General features: G+C 39.2%; 1 protein-coding gene across 1 annotated transcript in view; it reads left to right on the top strand.

Moving 5' to 3' along the window:
- Window positions 1–2,931: 2,931 nt before the first annotated feature.
- L3MBTL4 (l(3)mbt-like 4 (Drosophila)) overlaps window positions 2,932–25,687 on the top strand; it is a 399,157-nt gene continuing 376,401 nt past the window's right edge. Inside the window, exon 1 of the mRNA XM_011957809.1 lies at window positions 2,932–3,009. The gene's annotated coding sequence lies outside the window, so the exon portion shown is untranslated. The remainder of the gene's footprint in view (window positions 3,010–25,687) is intronic.

The raw sequence follows: 25,687 nt of genomic DNA, 5'->3' as shown, positions 1-25,687 counted from the left end.
TATGCACATTTAACTGAAGTGACTTCATCTCTTTTGGCCACCGGTAGTGGGTGTGATTCTGCCGCTGCCCCGGGTGGGAGGGGGCCTGCTGTGCCCTCATGTGTGCTGGGTTATGTAGGCCCCGAAGGGACTGTGCTGTGCTGAACAGGAGGCGTGGTTTCCTTCTGGGTTCCCACTGAAGAACCTGCAGTGTTTCCCCTGCTGGAACAAAAGCTGACTTTATTGCTCCTTTAGAGGCATTTATCATTTTCCAAGTCTGATGAGATTGTATGTAATTTTTCCCTTTGCGTGAGGACATTAGAACCTAACTTCCCGTAACATGCCAATCCGCTATGTTTATGATTCATGCATCAGGATTTATGCCTGCTCTCTGCTAAGCACTGTCCTGGGTGCACAAGCAAGAGAGGGAGACAGAATAAAAACCTCACCTATGTCTTCTCTTCACCCGTGTCCAATAGTAAGCCAGGTCGGTACTTTCTTTTGTGTTTTTTTGTTTTGTTTTGTTTGGAGACCGAGTCTCACTCTGTCACCCAGGCTGGAGTGCAGTGGCATGATCTCTGCTCCCTGCAACTTCTGCCTCCCAGGTTCAAGCAATTCTTGTGCCTCAGCCTCCTGAGTAGCTGAGACTACAGGCACGTGCCACCATGCCCAGCTAATTTTTGTATTTTCAGTAGAGACAGGGTTTCATTATGTTGGCCAGGCTGGTCTTGAACTCCTGACGTCAAGTGATCCACCCACCTCGGCATCCCAAAGTGCTGGGATTATAGGCGTGAGCCACTGTGCCTGGCCGGTGCTTTCTTTATAAGGCATTTTTACTATGTTTTCTCCCCTCTAACCAGAAACTGCTGGTTACTTTGCACCTGGGCTATTCTAGCAAATCTTTCAGCTGGGTTCTGGGACTCCCTGACTCTTGGCTCTTGTCCTGTGAATGTTATCTCAGGTCTGTTGCATATCCCCCTTTCCAACCAAATCCAGCTGTAATCCTGCTTGGCTTTCACAGCCCTCCATGAAGCCTTCCTGGGCAACATGATTTCCTCTTATTCCTCCTCAGAAATGGCCTCCCATGTATCTGAGCTCTTTTCTGTTTCTGAGCCACGGCCTGTGTTATTTCCCTTGTATAGAGCGACCCCTTCTAAATATTCTCCTTCCTCTGTATAAGGCTTTTTAGCACCATTGACGATTTTGGACCAGAGAGTTCTTTGTGGTGAGCGGTTGTCCTGTGCTTTGTAGGGAGGTTTAACACATGGCTGGCCTCCGCCCACCGCATGCCAGCAGCACCCCTCCCCACCCATCCCCTGGAGGACACATTCCCTCACTTTCAGCCTACTTTCTTATATTTTCTGTTCGTTTCTTATATCAGCATATTGATGAATTATGATCTTTATACAGATTGCTGATTTCTGTCTTTTGTGTACTTTTGAGAACCACTGCTTTCAAACTGTATGTGGGGGACACACTGCCCCAAGTGGTAGCCCTGCTTCTCCAGGAAGCGCCTGTCGACTGCAGCCCTTGCTCACCTTCTCTTCCTTTGACTAGTGTAGCGCTTGTGCATAACAGGCATTGACTTCTTTTTTTTGAGACAGAGTCTCTCTCTGTCACCCAGGCTGAAGTGCAGTGGCGAGATCTTGGCTCACTGCAGCCTCTGCCTCCCAAGATCAAGGGATTCTCCCACTTCAGCCTCCTGAGTAGCTGGGACTACAGGCACGTGCCACCATGCCTGGCAAATTTTTGTATTTTTAGTAGAGACAGGGTTTCACTGTGTTGCCCAGACTGGTCTCAAACTCCTCACCTGAAGTGATCTGCCCACCTCGGCCTCCCAAAGTGCTGGGATTACAGGTGTGAACCACCACACCCAGCCTCCAGGCACTGACTTTTATTAATATTAATAATCAGACAGCACTGCTTGCCAGTTGCTTACAGTGAATGAATCTTGTTTCCATAATTGTGTTGTAGGCTCCTAAAGTCAGGGACTACATGGTATACTACTTTTCTGGGACGTTTTGGAAGTTTCTTAAGCTTTCTGTGGCTCCATTTTCTCATCTGCAAAATGAGGATAACAATGCCTATACCTCAGGGTGGTTTTGAAGTTCCACGAGTTAATGCGTGGAAAGTGCCTAGCAGGCACCTTGGCAGACAGTGAGCACACGGTCAGCTATCTACCTGCTGTGACTACCGTTTGTCACCCAGTGTCCCTAGCGAAGTAGGTAACCCAATGGGTAGTCCAGTTCACTTTTACTTCTTCAGGGAAGTGACTGGAATGGGAGCATGTGGGCTGCGGCCTCAACAAAGATCTTCTGGTGTTTCCTCTCCTTTGCTTGCACCCCAAATATTTTTATGCTGTTGACATCAGTTAAAAGTAAGCACCGATTGCCGCGTCACTGTGAGCCATGGAGGAGCAGCACGGAGCAGATGATGGTGGATGCTGGCGACTGGAAAGAGTGTAGAGGATGAAGGGAAGATGGTGCCTCCCTTGCCTGTGCTGAGGTCTTTATGCATTTGTGTGTTGACTGTCTTTCGTGTGGCTTTCTTGTGAGCTCCAGGGAAATCATGCTGGCTTGGTATCCCTCAGCAACACAAAAACACTCAAAACAGCAACTCAAAAGTGTGTTCAGCCACATCTTCCTTCCAAGCATGTTCTTCCCAGGACTTGGTTTTGAATTCCTGTTTCACGAGCTTTGTGACTGTAACCTGTAGAACTTCCATTTCTTTATAAAATGGGAATGATTCTAATATCTCCTTCCCAGGGTTGAAGTGAGGGCTAAAAGAGGTAATGCTGAATCCGTATCTTGTGAGTAAAGCTCGTGGCATCTATTAAGAGGCAAATCACCATCCTCTGTGACCATTAGTGCTGTTTACGATGTGCCTTCCTAGTGGTCATGGGAAATCTGGAAATGGGCGTCATTCTGAAAGCAGCCTTGGCCTCACAGTACTTTATCTGAGTGCTGTGTCTTTAGGTCAGGTGGCTTCTGGGGCCTTCTGAGGAACACGCACAAGCTGCTACAGCTACTGGCAAAGGAGTGTGAAAAGAGGTTGTCAGGGATTGCCCTGACCCCAGCTTTTGAGAACAGGTGCAGCGTGTTTTTCTGATTCAGTGGGCGAGGCCAGGTGAGAGGGGTTCTGTGTGAAGACATTCTCTGTGGGCCGGGGCGGAGAGCACCCTGCGGAGGCAGCACTGATGTGGTTAATCCATTGGTCTCCTAGACTGGTGGGAAGCCTGTTGTCGATGGGAGGCCACTCATTTTCCAGGAAGGACACACTGGCCAATAGCTTAGGCCTTCGGCTAGAGTTTATTTTAAAGTGAGGTAATGGCGATGGTAACAGGAGCGTTTGTGAGGCTGTCTTCTTGGCCTTCACAGTGATGGTTTCTAGGTAAGTTTTGAAAATAGCACACTTCTGTGTTTTACTGCAGATTGCAGGGTTTTCTAGGCGCCTATGTAAGGAATAAGATTACTGCCCACTCAGAAAAGATGGCATGGCATGCAGTCCGAGGGACCCGACAGAAAGGTTAGCTCCAGGGTTAGGCTGTCGGGCTTGGGATTCTCTTGGCTCCCGCTGCGGGAGCGTCTCTCCTGGCCTTGCCTTCTGGCACCTGCTGTGGGCTCTGCTAGGGACTTGTGTTTTGTGCCCTGTTTGGGTTCGGTGAGTCAGGTCACTGCCAGGCACTGCTGCTGCTTCTCTTTCTAATGCAGAGATCTGCTCCACAGAGAGTCTCTTTGGCTAGAGTAAAAGGAGATCTTCCTGTGGGTATACAGTACATTCAGGAATTTCCTTTTAAAGCACTCATATACATCCTTGAATCTTTTAGGAAAAAGGCAGGCAAATGATGAGAGAAAGTCTGGCATTTTGATGGCATCCCAGTCTCCTTGGCATTAAACAAACATCTGCACTCAGCAGAGTCTTCCTGTCACAACATAGTCCATTCAACTAGATTCTGCCTGCGAATAGTCTTTTTGGGAGTGTGTGAAATCAGACACCTATTTAAAGTTGTATCCACAGCTTTGCTTTATAATACTAATAGAGATATGTAGAATTCACGAATATCAGTTGCTTGTATAGATATATTCATAGACCTTCTCTAGTCCCTATATTATGCACTTCTTGCCTTCATTTTGAAAGAACTACTCCTAGATAATATCATTATTTAAAAACACAAACTTTTCTATCTTAAGAATTCAGTGATACTGTGAATACTTTCGGATGTTGGAGGATGGCCTTAAAATAGACACTGATGCTGTTGTGCTATCTTTCTCTAGACATAGTAGCCACCATTTGTTCTGTGACATGAGCGTTTGTCTGTATTTTCTGTATGGCCACAGTTTTAGGAGCTCAGCATGTTGCAACGTTGTTTAAAGAAGAATGTGCTGACATCTGTGGACAGGCATTTTCAAGTTAACACTGTGTCAGGGAATGCATATTAAATTACTTGTCTGTTCTATATGGGGAAATTATTACATTTAGTTATTAAGTTTATAAGTTTTAGACATAATTTTTAAGTTTGTGCATTTAGAGAAGGAAAGGATTATAGAATTAAATAAAAGGTTTGGAAGTTTCTTTCCTTAATCTAGCCCAGGCATGTATATAATTGAGGTTACAGAAGTATGCTACGGCCACCTTCCCATCTGCACTCCTAACAAAGTGCACCGTGTTTGCTGTGCCCTTGTGAGGTACATTTGGCTGTGGTTGTGTGATTTTTTTTTCAAAACTTGTGCATACATTGACAGTGTCTGTCCTCTTTGTTTAATATGAGAGAGTAATATTGCTTAAGTGAATTCAGCTTAGGTAATTATTTAAAAAGAGTGACTTAGGGCAGATTGTGATGTCCCTTGAAGAACTAGTGATAATTTGAAAATCATTTAGCTTGCAAACAATACAATGTTTCAAGTAACTTTTCAAAAGCTGGCGTTTTTGCAGAAGATAGAAGGGACTGTGGAACCAATTTGTATCAGAGATAGTAGCCTGGATTTTGTTCTTTCCTTGACTTTACAAGTTCTTCTGGCTCTGTGGGTATTGTTTTCCTTATCTGGAATGTGGGATCTGATGATTTAAACCACACTATTGTTGCTGCCTTATCTTCCTATGAGAAACCTGAGCTATTTTCTTCTTTAGATGGCTAAAATGTCTGTTTTCAAATAGGACAGGGCCAGTAGAATAAATCTTCCATTTATTTCTTCTGAGGATAAAGCAGACAGAATAAGTTAACAGCATTATCATGTGCAATTATGGTTAACCTACTTTTATTGCTTCTTGAGTTTATAACGTATGTCTTTATGTCACAAAGCTGGGAGGAAAATAACAGCTCCTTAGACATTCCATTGAACAGTGACTTTATCATCTTTTCCTCTCTGTTTCTCTTACTCTCTTTTTTTGCCTGTGTAAAACATAATGTTTATACATTTTGTAACCTTTCTAAAGTTTTTTGTGTGAAGGGAAGCATGTTTATTCCATAAAACATATTCGTAGGTGCTTAATATCATGATATGATAATCTCACTATGTAATAAATATTTTTAGTGATAATTTTGATTGCATTGATTATACGTATAAATATTCAAGCCTAAGTTTATAAAGATACAGAAATATATCTAGTAACAACAGCATGAATAAACATTTTATTTAATTTGAAAACTTATGCTTTTGATTTTTTTTGCTATAACATATATTTTAGAAAATAAACAATTGTCCTCACTCTTGGTTGCTAGTCTTTTTTTATGGGTATGGAAGTTAATAGTGTCTATTTTTTTTGTAGCTGCTTTTGAAATATGCCTTAAATTTTGTTTACAAATATAATCTAAATTGCCTGATGATAAAGACTTTACTGACATCTGAGATTACAGTTATGGAAGTATTAGGCGTTGTGTAGAAAGTGTATATGATAGATACAAATTTACAGTGTTATAATTTATCCTAATGAATTTTAAATATGCCACAAAATATATTCTTTTGATTACACTTATGGGTAAATTTGTGTTATGTATAAATTGTGATGACATCTAATTTCATCAGTTTTAAAGTTTAGCAGTTTATTTAATGATGAAAAAATTGGTAAAAAGAAATGTTACCAGTGACTCTTTTACTTCGGAAATAACGATGAAGCTTTTAGGTTTGAATTGTGGGCTCTGTTCTCTGTAGAAATAAAGGACTAATTTGTATTTTTTAAGACTGGAGTTCTTAACTTTTTGGTCTCAGGATCCTGTTATACTTTTAAAAACTACTAAGGACCCAAAAGTACTTTTAGTATTATATGTGTCTTATACAACAATATTTATGGCATTGGAAATTACAATGGAAAAAATTAAGAATATTTATTGGTTTATTTCAAAATAACAATATAATCATTACTTAACATAAATAATATTTTAATGAAAATAATTATATTCTCTGAAACAAAAATATTTAGTGACAAGACTGGCATTGTTTCATATTTTTGCAAATGTCTTTAATGTCTGGCTTAATAGAAGACAGCCAAATTCTTATATGTATTTCTGCATTGCAGTCTGTTGCAATGTGTTGTGTTGGTTGAAGTATAAGAAGAAAATCCAGGCATGCATAGATACAAGGGTCTACAAGAGAGGATGTCGAGGACCCCTTGAAAATATGGTGGAGACCCCCAGGGGCCCTTGGACCACAGTTTGAGAATCAGTTTTAAGACAATGGGTAGAGTTTTAGGGATACCCTCTTACCCCCCACCCCCAAATGTTAGATGTCAAGGGAGTATAGTAATCATGAGAAGTCATCTGAACTTGGAGTAAGGCTTGCTGCTGTTAGTAGTTATGTGAATTAAGCATGTAATACCTTTGAAGCTCAGTGGCTGTTTTTACAGCATGATTCCGAACAGCATAGCAGTTAAGTGGGCATGGGAGCTCCAGATGGAGACTGCCTGGGTTCAAAACTGGGCTCCTTCACTGAGTGGCTTCGTAAGTTGGGGCAAGTTTCTTAATCTCTGTAAACTTCAATTCGTTCCTCTCTAATATGGGAATAGAAAGAGTCGTTTCTTCCTGGAATCACTGTGAGGCTTAAGGGGTTAACTCACATGAAGTATTTGAAAGTTTGGCAAGGAGTAAGCACTCAGCAAGTTAGCTGTTAGTATTTTTGTTACATCTAGGTTTCCAAAAGTAGCTTAATGGCCACCATTTTCTTTATCTTCGCGACTTCTGACATTGTGCTTTCAGTTTGCTTTCTAATACATGTACTTGAGTGGACTTTCCCTGTCAACTCTCATAACACTGCAGTTTGGAGGTGGTGGGAAGTGGCTGAGAAGACACGGAGACTCCTGGAGGGGCACTGGGGCCCCCGCGGGGCCTGGGTGTCGGGTGTAGACGTGTAGTGAGCCATCAGGGACTGCTCCTGGACGTTTCATACCTGGGTTTTCCATGAAGGGGTTTGTTAGAAGAAACGCTTCCAAAGTTAAACCAAGTATGAAATCCACTTACTGCCACAGTTTACGAACTGAGGAAACGGAGACTTGACCGTTTTTTGGCGATTTTTCTTCCATTTTTTTTCCACTAGGAATAGAAGAATGTCTGTGTCTAGCATTTAATTTCATCCATGATATTTGTTCTAGACTATTCTGTCAGATTTCATAGAAAACAGCCTCTTCATTTTCACAGGAGCTATGGGAAAAGTGTTTTAGAATGGGCACTTTTCCTCTGTGGTTCACAGTAGATGAGTGCTGTACGCGGGCATCAGTGTGTGGCGACTGAAAGGCAGTGCCCATGTGCGCACACTTCCTTCTCCACCCTTCCCCCCGAAAAAGCCAGTACAGCCTGGGGTTTGGGATTTAACATTTCTAATAAAAACTTGCATTTGTTTTTTCCCATATCTTATATTGCTTTCTTTTCCCACTATTTTCCAATACCCTGTATAGTAAGTGCTCAGTAAATATTGGTTCATGAGTTGTTACTAAGATGTTATAAGTTACCAGGGAGAGAAAGGGTTATACTGGAAAAAGTGCACATTTTAAAGTCAGAGATACTTGGGTGCAGCTACTGGCAGTATCATTTCTTGGTATTGTGATTTGTGTGTAATTTCTCTGGGCCTTATTTAGAAAATAGTTACAATGAGACTTCGCAGGGATGTCATAGAATCGCAGATTACATAAATGAAGGTAGCCATCCTCCACTAGACCCAAGTGGCTGGGGAAGGAGCAGTTTTCCAGCAGAGAGGGGCATTGTTAGCAGAAGGAGACAGGGCTACTGGGCTACCGAGCAGACGAAACTATAGAGATGGTGTATGTGAGCTCTTCTAGTGCTGGTCTCTTCATGCCTTTTCCTTTCTTTTACTTTTCTTTTCTTTGTTCTCTTCTCTTCTTTTCTTTTCTTTCCTTCTTTCCTCCTCCTCCTTCTTTCTCGAAACAGGTTTGTTTGTTTGTTTGTTTGTTTCTTTCTTTCTCTTTCTTTCTTTCTTTCTTTTCTTTCTTTTCTTTTCATTTCTTTTTTGTTTTTTCTTTTTCTCTTCTTTCCCTTTCCTTTCTTTCCTTTCCTTCCTTCCCCTCCCCTCCCTTTCCTTCCTTCCTTCCTTCCTTCTTTTTTCCTCCCCTCCCCTCCCCTCTCCTCTTTTCTATGCTTCTTTTTTTTGATCATGTCTTGCCCTGTCACTGAGGGTGGAGTACAGTAGCGTGATCACGGCTCACTGCAGTTTTGAACTCTTGGGCTCAAGGGATCCACCCACCTCAGCCTCTCAAGTAGCTGGGACTACAGGTGTCTACCACCATGCTTGCCTAATTTTTAGTAGGGATGGGGGTCTCACTATGTTTCTCAGGCTGGTCTCAAACTCTTGGAGTCAAGCAGGCCTCCTGCCTCTGCCTCCCAAAGTGCTGGGATTGCAACCACGCCCAGCCACAATTTATTTCTACTACTTAGGCCCCTCAGTTGCTCAGAGCAGAGGCCCACTAGAGAAAGCCTAAGGAAAGAGACGACGTACATGGAAGCCTTTGGAGGTCATCCGTGGAACCCCTGCATAGGACTGCAGCCAGCTGAAGAAGCAGAACCTGGCATTGGCACACTGTCAAGGACTGTCTCTTTAAAGATCGCCTTCATTCTCCTTCCCCACTGCAGTCTGGTTTCCTCCATTTCCACATGAGGAAAATAGGTTCTGCCAACAATTTCCAGCCTGTGTGTTACAATCTAACCTCCCAGAGAAGGGTTAATCTGATCGACCTCAGTTCCTATTACAGATTCCTTGGTATGGAATCTGATTTGTCCAGCTTGAGTCTGGAGGCCACCCCGGGATCTGTGGGCTGTTGCCGGGGCTATGATCATGTGCGTACAGGGCAATTTCCCATGCAAAAATTTGCACAGTGGGGGCAGGCGGCAGTGGGGAGATGCAGCAGTTCCTGAGAAAGAGATGTTGGCAAGAGAGCCTGGTAGACTGTCATTACTATTTATACTGGAAAGAGAACTGAATTTAGTGTGAGAAGATCTGTGTTTGAGTCTTGGCTCTGCTGTTTTGAGCTACCGAGGTCCTGAGCATTTCTCTTAATGGGGCTGTGACTCTCAGTGTCCTGCTGGGTATCACATGCTTCACCCATTGTAGGCCACAGTTAAAATATCAATAAGGGCTGTTACTATTGCTGCTGCTGCTGCTTCTGTGATTACTAATTACTGGTGTTGTTATAATCATCATTATTACTTACTTTGCCTACCTAGTATCTTTTTTTTTTTTTTAACAGATAGAGTCTTATTCTGTTGCCTAGGCTTGAAGGCAGTGGCACAATCACAGCTCACTGCAGCCTTGGACTAGACTCCTTGGCTCAAGCAGCCCTACCTCCTCAGCCTCCCAGGTAGCTAAGACTATAAAAGTATGCTACCATGCCCAGCTAGTTTTTTTAATTTAAATTTAAATTTCTTTTTTGTAGAGATGAGGTCTTGGTATGTTACTCAAGCTGGTCTTGAACTCCTGACCCTAAGCAATTCTCTTGCCTTGTCCTCTCAAAGTGTTGGGTTTACAGGCACGAGCTAGCACTGCACTCTGCCCCAGTATCATTCTTGAGAGCATTAAATCGTATAATGTATGGGAAAGCAGTTTAACCCCATACACGTGCTCATTAGGGATTATGATTTAATCACCGTCTCACGGTCTAATGTCATTCTCTTCATTCTTCCTGCTCAACCTTTGATCTCTCAGTTTATCTCCGTGTAGCATTAAAGTGATAAATCTCCTTTTCGAGTTAATTAGCTTTTGTACAGTTTTTGGATGTTTGATATATAAGATCCTAGAAAAGTGAAAACCTGCAGAATAGAGGATAGAGTGACTGGTTTAATTTCCTGTCTCATCTGGCTTTATTGAAAAAAGTTTTTTTTTTGAGACAGGGTCTTACTCTTTCACCTAGGCTGGAGGAGTGCAGTGACACAGTCATGGGTCACTGCAGCCTAGAACTCCTGGGCTTAAGGGATCCCCCCGCCTCAGTCTCCTGAGTAGCTGGGACTACAGTGCATACCTCCACACCCCGCTACATTTTGTATTTTTTATAGTGATGGGGGTCTCACTATGTTGCCCAGGCTGGTCTTGAACTCCTGACCTCAAACTATCCTCCCACCTTGGCCTCTGAAAGTGTTGGGATTATAGGCATGAGCCACTGCCCCTGGCCTCAACTGGCTTTAACATTCTCCTTATAGAGTTCTGTTCCTCTATAAGTACTGTATTCATGAAACAGAGAATTACATTTTACTTGCCAGCTTGTTGTTAATATGTCATGTGGTACTTCTGAATTATTAACTCACACTTAAGTAATTATGAAAGCATGAAGAGAGGAAAAAAGGGAAGACCATGAGTTTCTAAGTCATACACCCATTTAATCCATTGTGTCTGCTGCCTTCTGCTTGCCCCCCGCACTAGGAGGAATATGAAGAGTGAGATGCAGAGAACGTACATCTCTTTCATTGAAAACATAAGTCTGTAAAGCACTCACAGGTCTCCTTTGCATAAGGATCTGCTTTGGTCACCTAGTACTTCAACAGACTGCTGAAATCTCAGTCTGTCCAAATCTCTGGGAATTTTTGAGAGTTTAAAATAGAGTTGGTTTAAAATTTCCCCCAGAAATCCCTAGAACAAACAACTTATTTAGAAGTTGTTTTAGATTTATTTAGAATGCTTTAGATTTTTTTTTTAGATATGTCATAGCTTCACCCTCTTCTAAGAGTTATCTATGCTCAAGTGAAAAAAGTTGTTTAGAGAAAATTTATTTTAGCCATTTTCTCAGGATTATACTAAGTAATTGTTTGAAGTCATGATTTCTTTTTTTTCTTTTGAGCTGGAGTCTCACTGTGTTGCCCAGACTGGAGTGCAGTGGCATGATCTCGGTTCACTGCAACCTCTGCCTCCCAGGTTCAAGCCATTCTCCCGCCTCAGCCTCCCAAATAGCTGGGATTACAGGCATGTGCCACCATGCCTGGCTAGTAGACAGGGTTTCACCGTGTTGCCCAGGCTGGTCTGGAACTCCTGACCTCAGCTGATCTGTCCACTTTGGCCTCCCAAAGTGCTGGGATTACAGGCGTGAGCGACCATGTCCAGCTGTGTTTGAGGTTATGATGTATTATTAAATGCTGGCCTGAGAATGAAGTAAGTTACTAAATTTTATACCTTTACATAATTTCAGAATGTCTTAAATGACTGATTAAGCTTGCGTGGCAGGTCTGGACTATGAAAGTAACTGGCACAGAATGAAAACACTAGATTTTAATCAGTAAATACGGCATGAAAAGACCCAAAATGTGATTCTTTGCAAGACATTTTCATAAACTGAAATCATACCTGGGCTATCCACTGGAATATGGAACAATGCGGAAATAGACATGGCAAGTTCTCCACTTGGTCCCCATCTGCACAGGGCTCTCCCGCGGAGCCCTCAGGCAGGTGCTTCTGCTCATTCCTCTCCGCACTGGTTACCTTGCTTCAGGGAACTGGCCTCTCACTGCTTTCCATGTGCAAAAGGGGCAGTCTGCTATGTGTTTGAAGAGCCAAGTTTCCTGAGGGTAGACATTGTAAACTTAGATGACACAGACTTTCTGAAGCTTGTGCCAGTTAGATCCTAGGAGGTCTTGGATTTGGTTTGAGGAGCGCAGGAAGGTGGGCTGGGGAACTGGAGTAGCTGGCGTGACCAGGTGTCACTTTCTTATCCATAAGCCTTAGACTTTTGCTGCAGCTTTCTTTCTTTTTGGGTGACTTCCTTTAATGCTCTCTTCTAAAACTGCAGGGTTTTGGAGGGATCTGCTTTGAAGTGGAGCAACATCGATCGTTTGATACCTTTTTTGGAGGGGACTTTTGACTAAGTAGTGGGCCAAGGTGCAGGAAGCCCTGGAGTGTGGGCTCAGCCCAGGGCTGGATCCCTGAGCCTGTGGTCAGCTAGCTGCATGACCTTGGCTCATTTCTTTGGCCTTCAGTTTTTCTTTCTGTAAAGTAAGAAGGTTGGATTGACTGGCGTCCATCTTCCACAAAAGCTTTTTCATCAAACACAAGTTTATTTAATCGGCACTCTTAGTAAAGTGTAAGTTAGACCCGGAAAAGATCTTAAAGGTCATTTTCTAGGATAGTCTAAGCCACTGATTTTACAAATGAGGTCGTTAACTCCCAGAATAGTGAAGCACTTGGTTTAAAGCTGCGTAATTTATGGTAAGTTGATTTTCTCCACCTTGATGGAGGGAAGGGTAGGCGAGGCTGCGAAGGAGACAATTTTCATGACGTGTGCTCTGCTTTGTCTTCATCTGTCCAAGGCTTGGTTGAAGGCATTTTCTAGTGGCTATGGTTTTATGTCTTCCCAAGGAACAGAAAAAGAACAGTGAGATAATGAGATTATGTTCTGAACTTTGAAGCACTAAATGAAGTCAACCTGGAGATAAAGCTTTTAATGATGCATGCGGGAGTAATTTTATTGTGATAGTTGCATCACAATTTATGCTTTTTACATAATCCACAAGGCTTAGCCAACTGACTTATCCATGAAGTGACCAGAAAATCCTGTCATTCTCTGTAGTATATGCATATGGTTTGACTTTTTTCTAATGATTTTTTTTCAAAAGTCCTGATTGCGACAATTAGGCCCCAGTCATGGAGGGGGATTTTCACAGTTGCTTATGTATATGTAGTATCTTGAAGAGAGTGATTTAAAACCCGGCAGTCAGCATTTGGAGGACTCCTGCATTCCTTTTAAGAACAAGAGGAATCTCTTTTTCTCTCAAACATTTACTACATAGAATTAGAATAGGTCATTGGTAGGGGATGATGGGGGTGGCTGGTTTCATAGAAAAGGTACCAAAATTGGCCGGGCGCGGTGGCTCAAGCCTGTAATCCCAGCACTTAGGGAGGCCGAGACGGGCGGATAACGAGGTCAGGAGAGACCATCCTGGCTAACACAGTGAAACCCTGTCTCTACTAAAAAATACAAAAAACTGGCTGGCGAGGTGGCGGGCGCCTGTAGTCCCAGCTACTGGGCAGGCTGAGGCAGGAGAATGGCGTAAACCCCGGAGGCGGAGCTTGCAGTGAGCTGAGATCCGGCCACTGCACTCCAGCCTGGGCAACACAGCGAGATTCCGTCTCAAAAAAAAAAAAAAAAGAAAAGGTACCAAAATTAAATGAGCTGCAGAATGAAAAGAAGGTGCTAGTTATTTCACTGTTCAGGATTTTTTTTATTTGGTGCTTTTACGTATTACTAATTTTTTTCTTCTGAAGTTCCACCCAATAAAGACTTAGGAATTTCACAGAATATCTCAAGATTTGATGAGAAAGTCAACAAGAAAATATATAGTAGTCTCAAAGACTCCAGCCTGTTGTCACCATTTCTTTTCAAGATAAATGGAGTTTCTTAATTACATTTTTGGGGATAGACTTAAGCAGACTGAAACAAGGTTTCAGGTGGGAGCTAACTTGATAAGATATCAATGCTTTGGATGAGATATGGCAAAAGTCAGATAAAGTCACGTGGCACACAATGACGTTTTCATCAGTGACGGACTGCATGTATGACACTGATCCCATAAGATTATAATGGAGCCGAAAAATTCCTGTCACCCAGTGACAGGGGGCAGCTGTGGCAGTGTTGTAGCCCATGGCATTACTCATGTGTTTGTGGTGATGCTGGTGTAAACAAACCTACTTTATACTTTATAAAGTAGAAGTTATAGTAAGCTAAGACCAACTTATCATTGAAGAAAGAAAAATTGTTTTTAGTAAATTTGGCATAGCTGAAGTGCACAGTGTTCATAAAGTCTGCAGTAGTGTACGGCAATGTCCCAGCCTTCCCATTCACTCACCATTCATTCACTGATCCACCCAGAGCAGCTCCCAGTGCTGCAAGCTCCATTCATGGTAAGTGACCTCCATTTTTTATCTTTGATACCGATTTTTTATTGTATCTTTTCTATGTTTAGAGAAATACTTACCATTGCATTACAATTGCCTGCAGTATTCAGTATGGGTTTGCAGACTAGGAGCCACAGGCCATTCCTCATAGCCTGAGTGTAGTAGCTTCTACCCAGTAGGTTTGTGTAATTGCATTATGATGTTTATGCTAATAATGCATTTCTTAGAACAAATCCTGTTGTTAAATGACAAATGACTGTGTGTTTATGTTGATCCAGGCAATCAGGAAAAAAAAAAAAAATCCATCTATGAGGAGGATGAGCACATGATGTTTAAGTTGTGGGACAAATACAGTTTGGCAGAATGCTGGACTCTGTTAATGTTGATTGCCATCTCCTCTTTGAGGTTTGACCTGTGAGTTCTCCATGAGTGGGAGCGGTGTCGTCTCTCTCTCCAAGGCATTTTTTGGAGTGTAAATACCATCTTGCACCAGGTGCTGGGATGCTGACTCTGTGCAAACACAGAGAATACTACAGAATTATTTTGGATTTTAAAAGGTACAGACACAGAAAGCCCAGGTGACTCATAGGACTTGTGTTAGTCACTAGAAAGAGAGCTGACAGCATCATCGCTGTCTGAAGTTCAGGCCTCTTTTTTGAGGGCTGTGATCGAGCAGTGGAGGAGCTCTAGAGGTCTCAAGCCTGCTGCTACGCGAGCCTTTGATTGTGGTCTCATAGAAACGGAGGTGACCAACCCTCCTGGGGATCAATCATGCACACGCTGATCAATCACTTACCACTTACCGTGCACGTAGTACTAGCTTAAGAGCTCACTTCTTTGTTTTTTTTTAAAATTTGAATGAGAAAAGTAATTCAAATGAGGATAAAATGAGGGTGCTAAAGTTTATCTTTACCTAGCACATTGTTTACTCATAAATTATGTAACTTAATGGGTTTTTAATATTGCAGGAGGTTGACTTACATACAGTTGATAGAATTTAAGTCATTGAGGTGAACTTACTGAAGCTAGCCGTATGTCTTTAAATGTAATCAAATGATAATTCTTTAGAACAATTCCATTTTCCAGGCCTTTATATTCAGATAGTTGTTTCTGGCTGGTAGATTGTTCACGTTGATAAGCATCTTGACAAGTCATCTATTTTGCTCAAGTTCTGAAGTGCTTTGTAGACAAAATGGATGAAGGTTACTACTGTTATCCAGTTCTTTGACTTTCAGTTTGACTTTCAGGTTTTTATTTTCTAAAGGAAAAAAAAAACTCAACAAATATGCTTGCCTTATCAAAATATTGAAAACATTACAGGTGAATAAAGAGATAATTTATTAGAAATCTTAAAAATTTTCTTATTTTAATTTTTGTCGGTACATACTCGATGTATATATTTATGGGATACATGAGGTGTGTTGATACAGGCGTGCAATGCATAATAATCACGTCATGTGAAAAGGGGTATCTGTGCTCTCAAGCATTTATCCTTTGCATTACAAACAGTTCATATTGGTTATTTAAAAAACATAAAAAAGCCTAGTGACTTCCAGTTCCATCCATGTTGTTGGAAATGACAGGATCTCATTTTTATTATGGCTGAATAGTACTCCACTGTGTATTAGTCCCACATTTTCTTTATCTATTCATCTGCTGATGGACACTTAGGTTGCTTCCAAATTTGGCTAGTGGGAACAGTGCTGCAACAAACATGGGAGTGCAAAAATCTCTTTGACATGCTCATTTCCTTTCTTTTGGGTATATACCCAGCAGGAGGATTGCTGGATTATATGGTAACTCTATTTTTAATTTTTTTGTGTCTGTGGGACCTCCAAACTGTTCTCCATAGTGGTTGTACTAATGTACATTCCGGCCAACAGTATATGAGGGTTCCCTTTTCTCCACATCCTCACCAATGTTTGTTATTGCTTGTCCTTTGGGAAAAAGCCATTTTAACTGGGGTGAGATGATATGTCATTCTAGTTTTCATTTACATTTCTCTGATGATCAGTGATGTTGACTTCCTTTTCATATGTCCATTTGCGATTTGTATGTCTTCTTTTGAGAAATGTCTATTTAAATCTTTTATGCATTTTTAAATTGTGTTATTAGATTTTTTTCCTATTGAGTTGTTTGAGCTCCTTATTTATTCTGGTTATTGGTTTCTTGTCAGCTGGAAAGTTTACAAATATTCTCTCCCATTCTGTGGGTTGTCTCTTCACTTTGTTGTTTGTTTCCTTTGCTGGGTAGAAGCTTCTTAACTGGATGTGATCCCATTTGTCCATTTTGCTTTAGTTGCCTGTGCTTGTGGGATATTAGTCAAGACATTTTTGCCCAGACCAATGTCCTAGAGAGCTTTGCTGATGTTTTCTCATAGTAGTTTCATAGCTTTAGGTCTTAGATTTAAATCTTTATTTTCATTTGATTTTTGTATATGGTGATAGATAGGGGTCTAGTTTCATTCTTCTGCATATGGATATCCACTTTGTCCAGCTCCGTTTATTGAAGAGACTGTCTTTTCCCCAGTGTGTGTTCTTGGGACCTTTGTTGAAAATAAGTTCACTGTAGGTATGTGGATTTGTTTCTGGGTTCTCTATTCTACTCCATTGGTCTATGTGTCTTTTTCAATGCCAGTCCCTTGCTATTTTGGTACTGTAGCTCTGTAGTAAAATTTGCAGTCAGGTAATATGATTCCTTCAGGTTTGTTCGTTTTGTTTAGGATGTCTTTGTGTATTCTGTGTCTTTTGTGCTTCCATATAAATTTTAGGATTCTTTTTTCTATTTCTGTGAACAGTGTCAGTGGTATTTTTGAAAGAGATTGCGTTGAATCTGTAGATTGCTTTGGGTAGTATGGACATTTTAACAATATTGATTTTTCCAGTAAAAAATGGAATATCTTTCCGTTTTCTGGTATCCTCTTCAATTTCTTTCATCGGTGTTTTATAGTTTTCATTACAGAGATCTTTCACTTCTTTGGTTCATTCCTAGGTATTTAATTTTATTTCTAGCTATTGCAAAGGGGATTTTAAAAAAATTCTCTTTCAGATTGTTCACTGTTGGCATATAGAAATGCTACTGGTTTTTGTATGTTGATTTAGTATCCTGCAACTTTACTCAATTTATAATTTCTAATAGTTTTTTTTTGTGGAGTCTTTAGATTTTTCCAAATATAAGATCATATAATCTCCAAACAAGGATAATAACAATATTTTAAGAAACTTGCTTAGTATGTTCCTGACAGAATTCATTTTAAAAACATATCACTTATGTTTTAATTTAATCACATCTGCTTAACTAGTGTCCACAGAATTCTTGCCTTATCATGCATACATTCAAACTGCTATAGTAAGGATGCTTATTGAAAATGGTGAGTAGAACAATATATAAGTGATTAGTGGCAAATAAGTATTTTTTTTTTTTTTTGCTTTCATCATGGTCTCTTGAAAATTTTGGTTTTAGAGATCTCTCATGAACCGTCAGTTGTGTTGATTTTGTCATACTGTGAGTGTGTCAATGGCAGAAAGCCATTATATTTTCCATCATAGTTTTTCAAGTATGTATTTAAAAGAGGCAAAATATGCGGAAAGCTTATGAAATAGAATGTGCCCTTTTAAAGAAACACTGCACTAGGTTGCATTTATTTGTGGTAAGTTATAATTTACATTATGTTTAGTTTAGTTCATTGAAAAACTGTAATTTTATTCATTTAGTTTATTCTAGAAGGTTGCAGGAGGTATTTGTCTTTTAAAATAAGAGTTTATATAAAATGTATGATATTTATTCTTTCAAATGATTTGAAGAGCAATTTAGGACAAAAATAGAAGGAAAATATTGTTGACTGCTTCAAGTTCCTGAAAAATGTCTCTTTTCAGTTTCTTCCACTTTTGAGGCTACCAACTAGATCTCCTGTTTTTTGTTTTTTTTTTTTTTAAGGTTCTCAGCACATAGGAAAGACAGTGAATAAATGGATAAATTGTATGGTCATGATATAGCATCCCTTTGCATTTTCCTGGCAGAAGCCAGGTCATTGTCTGTATCCTACCTTCAGGAAAGTGTGGTTGCAAATTTTCTGGCCTCTGCCTTGGGGAAGGCAGGACTCATAATATGGGGAATGATCTAGATGTTAAGTAGCTGGCAGTGACAAATAGTCACAATAAAGTTCATAGTTACCTCATCAACCACTTATTTCTCCTCTATATCAGAAGATAGATAGAGCATATTATATGGAAGTTTTCTTAGCTACCATGAGAATATTTACCATCTCCTTTTATCATAATAGGCTCTCAATAAATTTTGAATGACTAATAATAAATATTTAAAATTTATTGAGAGCCTTCTGTGGAATGGACTGTTCTAAGTGAATGCATTAATTTATAGATCTAAACTCAGTCAAAAGATTCAGCTCATAAAGATGAGGAGATTGAATTTCAGAAGAGGAGGTAATTACTTTGAGGTGAAATGATCATGATGTGTTGGGATCTTTGGTTGTGTCCTTTAGGTGGCTAGGTGCTCCAGATTTTAAAAGATTTGGCAGAGAATGCTGAGAGTGACCACGTTTTGAGTAATTACTAGGAGTGAGAAGGGAGAGAAGCAAAAAAATTTAAACCCACCTGTCTTTCCTTCTTGGCAGGAGGAAATTCACTTATAGTACCAGCAATTAGTACAATACCCAGAAAATAATATAAGCACAATAAACTTTTTATAAAGAAATCAACTTTTGACTTGAGTGGCGGCTCATGCCTGTCAGCCCAGCACTTTGCGGGGCTGAGGCAGGAGGATTGCTTGAGGCCAGGAGTTTGAGACCAGCATGGGCAACATATTGAGACCCTGTCTCTTAAAAAAATCAACATTTAGGCCGGGCGTGGTGGCTCATGCCTGTAATCCCAGCGCTTTGGGAGGCCGAGGCGGACGGATCACAAGGTCAGGAGATCGAGACCATCCTGGCTAACATGGTGAAACCCCATCTCTACTAAAAATACAAAAAATTAGCTGGGCATGGTGGCGGGCCCCTGTGGTCCCAGCTACTCAGGAGGCTGAGGCAGGAGAATGGCTTGAACCCAGGAGATGGAGCTTGCAGTGAGCTGAGATCATGCCACTGCACTCCAGCCTGGGTGACAGAGCAAGACTCTGTCTCAAAAAAAAAAAAAAAAATCAACATTTAAAAATTGTGGTATAATATACATAATACAAACTGTACTTCACCATTTTCAATGTATCATTCAATGGCATTAAGCACATTCCCATTGTTGTGCAGCCACCACTACCGTCCACCTCCAGAACTTTTTCATCATCCCAAACTGCAATTCTGTATTCAGTAAACAATCATTCCCCATTGCCTCCTCCCCCAGACCCTGGTAACCATCATTCTACTTTCTGTCTTCATTAATTTGACAATTCTAGGTACCTTATGTAAGTGGAATAATACAATATTTGTTCTTTAGTATCTGGCTTATTTTCCTTAGCATAATGTTTTCAAGGTTCGTTCATGTCATAGTATGTGCTTTTTTTGAGATGGAGTCTTGCTGCGTCTCCCAGGCTGGAGTGCAGTGGCATGATTTTGGCTCACTGCAATCTCCACCTCCCTTGTTCAAACGATTCTCCTGCATCAGCCTGCTGAGTAGCTGGGATTACAGGTGCGTGCCACCACACTTGGCTAATTTTTAAAAGTATTTTTAGGAGAGATGGGATTTCACCATGTTGGCTAGGCTAATCTTGAACTCCTGACCTCAGGTAATCTGTCTGCTTTAGCCTCCTAAAGTGCTGGGATTTCAGGCATGAGCCACCGCGCCTGGCCTAGAATTTCATTTTTTAAGGCTGAATAATATTCCATTGTATGTTTATACTACATTTTCTTTATCCATTCATCCATAATGGACATGCAGGTTGTTTCTACTTTTTGGCTATTGTGAATAATGTTGTCATTTACATTGGTGCACTAATTTCTGTTTGGGTCCCTGCTTTCACTTCTTTTCAGTTGACACCTAGAAGTGAAATTGCTATGTCATACGGTAACTCTATGCTTTATTATTTTGGGAACCGCCATACTGTTTTCTGTAGTGGCTGCACCATTTTACTTTCCCACTTGCAATGCACAGGGTATTCACTTCTCCATGTCTTTATCAACACTTTCTGTTTTCTGTTTTTATTTTCTTTTTTATATTAGCCATCCTATGTGCAAAGTGATATCTCATTGTGGTTTTGATTTGTATCTTTTCATATGATTATTGGCTATTAGTATATCTTCTCTGGAGAAATGTCTGTTCAAGTTCTTTGCCCATTTTTCAACTGAGTCATTTGTATTTTGTTGTTCAGATTATGAGTTCTTTATATATTCTGGATATTAATCCCTTATGAGATACATGATTTGCAAATATTTTCTCCCATTCAATGGATTGCCTTCCACTCTCTTGATATTGTCCTCTTATGCACAAACAATTTTCAGTTTTGCTGGAGTCAAATTTATTTACTTATTCTTTTGTTGCTTGCGTTTTTGGCAACATCGTCATTGCCAAATCCAATGCCGTGAGGGTTTTCACTTATGTTTTCTTCTAGGAGTTTTATAGTTTCAGCTATTATGTTTAGGTCTTTTATTCATTTTAAACTAATTTTTGTATATGGTGTAAAGTAAAGGACCAGCTCCATTATTTTGCATGTGAATATCCAGTTTTCTCAATGCCATTTGTGGACTCAAACTTAAGTAAGCTTTTTATTAAACTATGACATATATAAATGTATGTGTAACATAAGAATATGGTGTAATGGATTTTTTTTTTTTTTTTACTAAGTGAAAACATCTGGAAAACCAGCATTCAGATCAAGAAACATTATATTACTAGGACCCTAGAAACCTTCTCCCTTCTTGCCGCTTCCAGTGACTGCTCCCAAAGCCCCTCCCACAACAGGTGATTACTCTCCCTCAGGTAGATTTGCATATTCTTGAGCTTATATCAGTCAAATCAGTGTGTATTCTTTCTTTTTTTTTTTTTTTTTCTTTTTCTTGAAACAGGGTCTTATTCTGTCACCCAGGTTGAAGTACAGTGGTGCAGTCACAAGTCACGGCAGCCTCCATCCCCTGAGCTCAAGTGATTCTCTTTCCTCAGCCTCCCAAGTAGCTAGGTGCATGCCACCAGAGCTAGCTAATTTATTCACTATTTTAGGGGAGACGGGTTCTCACTATGTTGCTTGGGCTGGTCATGATCTGGCCTCAAGTGATCCTCCCACCTCGGCCTCCTGAAGTGCTTTGATGATAGACATGAGCCACCACACTGAGCAAATGTGTATTCTTTCATGTTTGGCCTTTTTTGTTCAGCATAATGTCTGTAAGATTCAGCTGCACTATTCTATATAGCAGTAGTTTAAAAAATTTTTCTGTAGTATTTTATTGTATGAATACACCACACATTACTTATTCATTCTATTATAAATGGATATTTTGATTATTTCCAGTTTAGAATATTAAGAATGGTGCTGCTGTGGACATTATTATATATGTCTTTTGGTGAATACATTTGTTGAGTTAACAGCTAGGAGTAGAATTGTTAGGTCATAGGGTATGTATATGTTCAGTTGTAACAGTTACTTCCAAATGGTTTTCTGAAGTGGTTGTTCTAATTGACATGGCCACTGCACTGTAGTAGTTAATGAGAGTTCGAATTGCCTCACCTCCTATCTAGCACTTGGTGTTGTTCATTTTAACCATTTTGGTGGCTATGTAATGGTGTAACTTTATAGTTTTAATTTGAATTTTCCTGATGAAAACTGAAGTTATTAAGCATCTTTTCAAATGTTTACTGGCCACTTGTATGCTTTCTTTTGTCACGTTCCCATTCAAAACTTTTGCCCATTTCTCTATGGGTTTTTTGCTATCATCGTCAATTTGTAGGATTTCTTTGTATTTTCTGGGTGAGTCTTCCATTGGACCAATGTGTTGCAGATACTTTCCTCTACTTTTTGGATTGCCTTTTCACTGTCTTAATGGAGCCTTTTAATGAACAGACGGTCATAATTTTAATGTAATCTAGTGTATATACTTTTTTATTTTATGGTTGGTACCTTTTTATATATTATTCAAGTAATTGTTACCTAAGGCCATGAAGATATTTGCCAGTTTTGTTTTTTCCTCTAAGCTTTGTTGCTTTACTTTTTAACGTTTAGATCTACAGTACATCTGGACATCCTTTTGGTGTATGGGTTAGGTAGAAACCGAGATTCTTTTTATACTGTATAGGCATCCACTGGCCCCAGTACTATTCATTCAAGATCGTCTTTTTCAATCACATGCCCTATTGCATTTCCTTATTTAAAATTATGTATCTGTTTCTGAACTTTCTAATCTGTTTCAGTGATGCCTGTTTATCTTTCTGTTGGTGTCTTGCTGTTATAATTATTATAACTTTGTAATTCATGCTGTTAGTGCAAACCATCTAGATTTGTTCTTTGTCTTCTTGGCTTTTTGTATTTCCACGTAAATGTTAGGATCAGTTTAACCAATTTCTTTAAAAATCCCTCTAGACTTATTAGGATTTTTAGTGGATCACTTTGGGGATAATTGTCACCTTTACTGTACTGAATCTTCTAATCCATGTATATGGTATTTTTTCATTTACTTTGGTGTTTAAAATTTTTTCTTAATAATGTTCTATGTAGTTTTCAGTTAAAAGTTCTCATTCATATTTTGTTAGATTTAGTGTTAGGTCTTTAATATTAATCAATTCTATTGTAAATGGCATTTTCAAATTTTATTTTTTTTGTTGCTGATATATGGAAACAAGGTTGACTCTTTGTATGGATCTTGTGTTTATCAATCTTGGTAAATTCACTTAATCTAGTAGTTAGTCAATTTCACTTTTTTTGTGTGTTCAGATCCTGTTGTCTGGAAATGTTGAGAATTTTCTTTTTTTTTCCTTCCGATCCTTATGCTTGTTTTTTTCTTTTTCTTGCATCATTACACTGGTTAGGACATCTAGTATTTATTAATAGAAGTGATGATAGTGGGCATCCACATCTCCTCCAACTCAGAAGAAAAGTTGTCAATAATTCACCATCATGTATGATGTTTGCTGCACATCTATAATAGATATTTTATCAGAATTAGGCAGTTCTTGTCTATTTCTGTTTCATAACATTACTTTTTAAAAAAGTTATGAATTGGTGTTAATTTATGTCAGTTGGTTTTTTTGTATCTGTTGAAGTCATATACTTTCCTCCCACATTTTAATTGATTAATTTTAGTATATTGAAGTATGATTGACATATAAAATGAGCTATATATATATATATGTATATATATATAATACATCTTGATGAGTTCAGAGAATATATACAACCATGAAACCATTATCACTATAAAGGCCATAAACAAAGCCACTACCTCCCTAAATTTTCTCTTACTCTCTTTTTTAAATATTACTGTGTTTTTCTTTTTTTGTGTGTGTGGTAAGCACACTTAACCTAAGATCTACTGTCTTAACAAACTTTAACTAGACAATACAGTATTGTTAGCTATAGTATCTAATGCTGATGCCGTATGGTAGGTTTTCAGGACTAGTTTATCCTACATAACTGAAACTTTGTACCCTTTATCCATTACCTCCCAATTTCCCCCTTTCCTCAGCTCCTGGCACCATCATTACACCTTCTGTTTCTGTGAATTTAAGTATTTTGGATCTCACGTATAAAGAAATCATACAAGATTTATCATCCTGTTTGGCTTATTTCACTTCATGTAATACCCTCTAGATCCATCCATGTTGTTGCAAATGGCAGGATTTCCTTCTTTTTAAAGGCCGAGTAATGCTCCACTGTATATATTTACCACATTTTCTTTTTCCCTTCATCTGTCAGTGGACATTTAGGTTGTTTCCACATCTGGCTATTGTGAATATTGCTGCAGTGCATATGGGAATACAAATATTTCTTTGGATACTGATTTTAGTTCCTTTAAATATATGCCCAGATGTGGGATTGCTGGATCATATGGTAGTCATATTTTTAGTATTTTGAGGAATAGCCATGCTGTTTTTCATACATTCCCACCAACAGTATACAAGGGTTCTCTTTTCTCCACATATTTGCCAATATTTATTATTTTTATAAATTATGTAATAGCCATCCTGACAGTGTGAAGTGGTATCTCATTGTGGTTTTTATTTGTATTTCCTTTTATTTGTAGTATTTGTATTTGATGATTAGTAATGTTGAGCACCTTTTTCTATACTTGCTGGATATTTGTATGTTTTATTTGGATAAACGTCTGTTCAAGACCTTTGCCCAATTTAAAATCAGGTTTTAAAAATTTTTTTTGTAGTTCAATTGTATGAATTGCTTATATATTTTGTATATTAGCCCCTTATCTAATGTATGGTTTGCCAGTATTTTCTCCCATTCCATAGGTCATCTCTTCATTTTGGTGATTGATTTCCTTTGCTGTGTGGAAGATTTTTGGTTGGCGGTGATCCCACTTGTTTATTTCTGCTTTCATTGCCTGTGCTTTTGGTGGCATATCCAAAAAAGTCATTGTCAAGACCAATGTCAAGACACTTTTCCCTTACATTTTCTTCTACCAGTTTTAGTTTCAAGTCTTATATTTAAGTCTTCAATGTATTTTGAATTGACTTTTGTGTGTAAGATCTTCATTTTGCATATATATATATATATGTGTGTGTGTATATATATATATTCACTTTTCCAATACCATTTCTTGAAGAGACTGTCCTTTCTCCATTGTGCATTCTTGCTGCCCTTGTCAAAAAATTAGTTGACTGTGTATGCATGGGTTTATTTCTTGGCGCGCTATTCTGTTCCATTGGTCTGTATATCTGTTTTTATGCTAGTACCATACTTTATGATTATTATAGCTTTGCAGTGTAATTTGAAATAGGAAAAGTGATGCCTCTAGTTTTGTTCTTCTTGCTCAGTATTTCTTTGACTATTAGTGGTCTTTTGTGGTTCCATATTAATTTTGGGATAGTTTTTCCTATTTCTGTGAACAATGCCATTGCAATTTTGATAGGGAAGGCATTGAATATGTTGATCAGTTTCAGTAGTGTGAATATTTTAACAGTATTGATTTTTCCAATCTGTGAAAAGGGAATATTCTTCTCTGTATTTGTGTCTTCTTTAATATCTTTCATCAATGTTTTACAGTTTTCAGTGTACAGATTTTTCACCTTCTTGGTTAAATTTATACCTCGTAATTGTATTCTTTTTGATGTTATTGTTAAGGGGATTGTTTTCTAAATTTTATTAGATACTTTGTTGTCAGTGTATAGAAAAAACTCATTTTTGTATGTTGGTTTTATATTCTGCAAATGCACCGAATTTTTTAAAATTAGTTCAAACAGTTTTTGGTGGAATCTTTATGGATTTTTTTTTTTTTTTTACTAAGTGAAAAC

The sequence above is a fragment of the Colobus angolensis genome, unplaced genomic scaffold (assembly GCF_000951035.1).
Source record: "Colobus angolensis palliatus isolate OR3802 unplaced genomic scaffold, Cang.pa_1.0 Scaffold45, whole genome shotgun sequence".
NCBI classification, from domain to species: Eukaryota; Metazoa; Chordata; class Mammalia; order Primates; family Cercopithecidae; genus Colobus; species Colobus angolensis.
Note: the sequence above shows the minus strand (reverse complement) of the source record. Positions and strands in the feature narration are given on the sequence as shown.